Below are 6,047 nucleotides of genomic sequence, written 5' to 3' on the forward strand. Positions count from 1 at the left end.
TGATATCATAATTTTTATTTTTTTAAAAAAATGACATTGAAAAAACTAATAAAGAAAATGAAAGTTTATATTACAAAAATGGTGGAAGTTATGAAAAACAAAAGAAATTGTGAAAATAACGTAGAATAACTTTTATTAGAAACACGAAACCTAGTAGATGGATACATGGAAAAAGAGCAAAGTTTGAGTTAAACATTAAAACATGGGTTTAAACACTCAGAATGCATGTCTTTTAATTAAAATGACATATACATACATATATTACTTAGCTACTTGATTTATTTGTTTAACACGGTTGCCTTTTAGAAGTGACTGACTATATTTACTAGACCAAATCAACATTGGTAGAATGATTTACTTATTTTATACCTTTTTTAAAATTAAATATATGCTTTAAACATTAAAACAAGAGAATATGCAAAAAAAATATAATTAATTTTATTGACTTAAGTTGTAATGTATATTTGAGTTTTATTTAATCTAAAATTTTAAAGTATAATGTACTCATATCATAATTATTATTTTTTGAAAAAAATGACAATGATCAAAAGATATAAAGAAAATGAAAGTTTATATAGACAAAAATGGTTAAAATTCTGAAAAACAAAAGAAATTGTGAAAATAACGCAAAATAACTTTTATTAGAAACACGAAACCTATTAGATGGATACATGGGAAAAGAGCAAATTTGAGTTGAACATTAAAACATGGGTTGAAACACTCAGAATGCCTGTCTTTTAATTAAAATTACATATACATACACATATTACTTAGCTACTTGATTTATTTGTTTAACACGGTAGCCTTCTCAAAGTTACTGACTATGTTTACTACACCAAATAAACATTGGTAGAATGATTTGCTTATTTATACCTTTTTTAAAATTAAATATATGCTTTAAACATTAAAACAAGAGAATATGCAAAAAAAAATATAATTAATTTTATTGACTTAAGTCTTAATGTACATTTGAGTTTTATTAAATCTAAAATTTTAAAGTATAATGTACTGATATCATAATTTTTATTTTAAAAAAAATGACATTGAAAAAACTAATAAAGAAAATGAAAGTTTATATAGACAAAAATGGTGGAAGTTATGAAAAACAAAAGAAATTGTGAAAATAACGTAGAATAACTTTTATTAGAAACACGAAACCTAGTAGATGGATACCTGGAAAAAGAGCAAAGTTTGAGTTGAACATTAAAACATGGGTTTAAACAATCAGAATGCATGTCTTTTAGTTAAAATGACATATACATACACATATTGTAATATCCCATATTCCTTTAAATGCTCAATTAGTTGTCAGTTGAGATCAATTGAATTTTTGTGTACTATATCTTTTGTCATTTGTAACAATTGGACCTCCTATGTGCTCTAAGTGTTGTCAATTGGAACCAATAGAGTAACCAATGAACTCTGAAGGGATTAATTATTAATAAAGAGACAGACCAATATTAATAAGTACAAGAGAGGACATTTTTGGTAACATTAATAATTGGTCAATTGGTACTGGAAGATAAAATATCAAGCGAGATATTTTATTATTACTTGATATTATATATATAATTGTGTGGTGTAAAAAGAAAGAGAAGAAAAGTGGGTAAGAAGAAGAGAAGATATATCAGAAAGAAGAAAAGAAAGGAAAGAAAAGAAAGAGGAAAAGAAGAAAGGAGAAAGTGGAAGAAGAGGAGAAGAAGAGGAAGGAACCACCACCACCACCATATCATCTTCATCATCACCATCTTCATCTTCTTCTACTAGGTGAGTTCTTAGATAGTTTTAGCATTTGGGGGAAATAATCTATATTTGTGGGGTTAGGATTTGTGTAAATTGTGATAAACTTGTTGTGTGCATACTCCCTATCCATGCTATGTGTTGAAAAATCGTGTTATGTGAAAATGGTAGTTAAAAATGGTAGATGGAAAGGAAAACAAAAGAGGAGTTATTTAAGGAAAATAAAAATGGTACAGAATATGTCACCAGGGGGATTTGAACCCAAGACCTCCTTGAAACTGTACATGCCTTACCACTAGGCTAGAGAGGTTGTTGTTGAATGCTTATGCAATGAATAAATATTAATCTAAATATTGATTAAGATAAATCAATGAACTAATTGAGTGGTATGTCTCCGTTTTGGATACGGACGGATGCGTTAGAAATATAACGTAAAGGGCTATTATTATTGTTCCATGTTATAAAATATTATGTGATTTATAAATTCCATGAATTTTATTATGATGAAAATTAAATATTGTTATTATGTGGAAGGTGAAATAACATGATTAAAAACCTTACAAAGATGAGTGAGGAAACCTAGGAGAATAACTTGATTAATAACTTAGAAAGATAATCTAGGTTATGGAACATGTGAGATACATGTATGAGAATACGGTATTCATTCGTACGACGCTTATGTGAGGTCGTGGACGAATTGTTGCCATGATTGAGAATGAGACGCATTGTATGGAACATGCCATGTTATTATTTGTTTACTATGTTGAATGAAGTCACCTATGATTATTAAACATGCCATGTTATTATGTGTGTATCATAGTGAATGAAGTCAGCTATGATTTATGAATTTTGTTATGGTTCGTGGAACCAATGATTTGCGAAACCGATCATGTATTCAGAATGTGTGTTTTCTGTGATGGTACACATCTCTATTGGTATGCTTAGACGTGTAAGCATTGGGATGTGGGACCAATGATTCGAGCCTCAATTGGGTTTGAGCCCCAACCATGGCGGACATGGGGGAAAGGTGGACACCTATGTGGGTTAGAGGCCCATACGGTGAAAGATACCCTAGGTGGTTTAGAGTCCCATACGGGTGACGGTCGCTTGAACTGGGGATTAAGCCTCATAGAGGACCCGATATCCACCGCGAAAGTCGAATCATACGAGCATGCATGAACCGGGCCTGGCTTAGACGTAAGTCCGTCCGGGAATTGATGCGTCGTGATCTGAATAATGATCATGGTTGAGTTATGAGAACTCAGATGCATGTTGCCATACAATTGCGAGATAGTTTCCCCATCGCTCAAGTCTTCGTTCCCTTGTTGACTTGAGTTGGATATAAGTTGAATGTCGATTAGAATACCCTGTAGAGCCGAGTGGACCTATAGGATAGGAGAACTCACTGAGATTATTATCTCATCCTATTATTGTTGTTATTTTTCAGGTATTCTTTACAGGTTGAATTTAAGAGAAACTGTTATGGATGTTTCAAGGGTTGCTGTTCATTATGATCTTCCGCTGTGGAGTTGTGTGCAATGAAGATATTGTACATAGTTCTTAGATTTTTATTGTTTAGGCATTATTGTATAACATGTTCCATTGATGTTTTTAGTTTGGACATGTATATATATTGATGCCATTAGGCACTTATGTTGTGACAGTACCAAAATTTAATACTTGTATGATATTATTCTAGATATATATTATACGGGTTGTTACACATATTACTTAGCTACTTGATTTATTTGTTTAACACGGTTGCCTTCTAGAAGTGACTGACTATATTTACAACACCAAATCAACATTGGTAGAATGATTTACTTATTTTATACCTTTTTTAAAATTAAATATATGCTTTAAACATTAAAACAAGAGAATATGCAAAAAAAATATAATTAATTTTATTGACTTAAGTTGTAATGTATATTTGAGTTTTATTAAATCTAAAATTTTAAAGTATAATGTACTCATATCATAATTTTTATTTTTCGAAAAAAATGACAATGATCAAAAGAAATAAAGAAAATGAAAGTTTCTATAGACAAAAATGGTTAAAATTCTGAAAAACAAAAGAAATTGTGAAAATAACGCCGAATAACTTTTATTAGAAACACGAAACCTATTAGATGGGTACATGGAAAAAGAGCAAAGTTTGAGTAGAACATTAAAACATGGGTTGAAACACTCAGAATGCATGTCTTTTAATTAAAATGACATATACATACACATATTACTTAGCGACTTGATTTATTTGTTTAGCACGGTAGCCTTCTCAAAGTGACTGACTATGTTTACTACACCAAATCAACATTGGTAGAATGATTTGCTTATTTTATACCTTTTTTAAAACTAAATATATGTTTTAAACATTAAAACAAGAGAATATGCAAAAAAAAATTATAATTAATTTTATTGACTTAAGTTGTAATGTACATTTGAGTTTTATTAAATCTAAAATTTTAAAGTATAATGTATTGATATCATAATTCTTATTTTTTTCAAAAAATGACAATCTTAAAAAGAAATAAAGAAAATGAAAGTTTATAAAGAAAAAAATGGTTAAAGTTATGAAAAACAAAAGAAATTGTGAAAATAACGCAGAATAACTTTTATTAGAAACACGAAACCTATTAGATGGATACATGGAAAAAGAGCAAAGTTTGAGTTGAACATTAAAACATGGGTTGAAACACACAGAATGCCTGTCTTTTAAATAAAATGACATATACATACACATATTACTTAGCTACTTGATTTATTTGTTTAACACGGTAGCCTTCTCAAAGTGACTGACTATATTTACTACACCAAATCAACATTGGTAGAATGATTTACTTATTTTATACCTTTTTTAAAATTAAATATATGCTTTATACATTAAAACAAGAGAATATGCAAAAAAAAAATTATAATTAATTTTATTGACTTAAGTTGTAATGTACATTTGAGTTTTATTAAAACTAAAATTTTAAAGTATAATGTACTGATATCATAATTTTTATTTTTTAAAAAAATGACATTGAAAAAACTAATAATGAAAATGAAAGTTTATATAGACAAAAATGGTGGAAATTATGAAAAACAAAAGAAATTGTGAAAATAACGTAGAATAACTTTTATTAGAAACACGAAACCTAGTAGATGGATACATGGAAAAAGAGAAAAGTTTGAGTTAAACATTAAAACATGGGTTTAAACACTCAAAATGCAATTCTTTTAATTAAAATGACATATACATACATATATTACTTAGCTACTTGATTTATTTGTTTAACACGGTAGCCTTCTCAAAGTTACTGACTATGTTTACTACACCAAATACACATTGGTAGAATGATTTGCTTATTTTATACCTTTTTTTAAAATTAAATATATGCTTTAAACATTAAAACAAGAGAATATGCAAAAAAAATTATAATTAATTTTATTGACTTAAGTCTTAATGTACATTTGAGTTTTATTAAATCTAAAATTTTAAAGTATAATGTACTGATATCATAATTTTTATTTAAAAAAAAAATGACATTGAAAAAACTAATAAAGAAAATGAAAGTTTATATAGACAAAAATGGTGGAAGTTATGAAAAACAAAAGAAATTGTGAAAATAACGTAGAATAACTTTTATTAGAAACTAGAAACCTAGTAGATGGATACATGGAAAAAGAGCAAAGTTTGAGTTGAACATTAATACATGGGTTTAAACAATCAGAATGCATGTCTTTTAGTTAAAATGACATATACATACACATATTACTTAGCTACCTGATTTATTTGTTTAACACGGTAGCCTTCTCAAAGTGACTGACTATATTTACTACACCAAATCAACATTAGTAGAATGATTTGCTTATTTTATACCTTTTACAAATTAAATATATGCTTTAAACATTAAAACAAGAGAATATGCAAAAAAAATATAATTAATTTTATTGACTTAAGTTGTAATGTATATTTGAGTTTTATTAAATCTAAAATTTTAAAGTATAATGTACTCATATCATAATTTTTATTTTTCGAAAAAAATGACAATGATCAAAAGAAATAAAGAAAATGAAAGTTTCTATAGACAAAAATGGTTAAAATTCTGAAAAACAAAAGAAATTGTGAAAATAACGCCGAATAACTTTTATTAGAAACACGAAACCTATTAGATGGGTACATGGAAAAAGAGCAAAGTTTGAGTAGAACATTAAAACATGGGTTGAAACACTCAGAATGCATGTCTTTTAATTAAAATGACATATACATACACATATTACTTAGCGACTTGATTTATTTGTTTAGCACGGTAGCCTTCTCAAAG

The 6,047-nt window shown here is 27.8% G+C and overlaps 1 long non-coding RNA gene across 1 annotated transcript; it reads left to right on the plus strand.

Annotated features, from left to right (window-relative positions):
- The first annotated feature begins 1,618 nt into the window (after nt 1-1,618).
- On the plus strand, nt 1,619-3,419 carry LOC127108503 (uncharacterized). Its single transcript, XR_007796052.1, has 2 exons — nt 1,619-1,767; nt 3,188-3,419. It is a non-coding gene; the product is annotated as an uncharacterized LOC127108503 (long non-coding RNA).
- The last annotated feature ends 2,628 nt before the right edge of the window (nt 3,420-6,047 follow it).

Source organism: Lathyrus oleraceus, chromosome 7, assembly GCF_024323335.1.
Source record: "Lathyrus oleraceus cultivar Zhongwan6 chromosome 7, CAAS_Psat_ZW6_1.0, whole genome shotgun sequence".
NCBI classification, from domain to species: domain Eukaryota; kingdom Viridiplantae; phylum Streptophyta; class Magnoliopsida; order Fabales; family Fabaceae; genus Lathyrus; species Lathyrus oleraceus.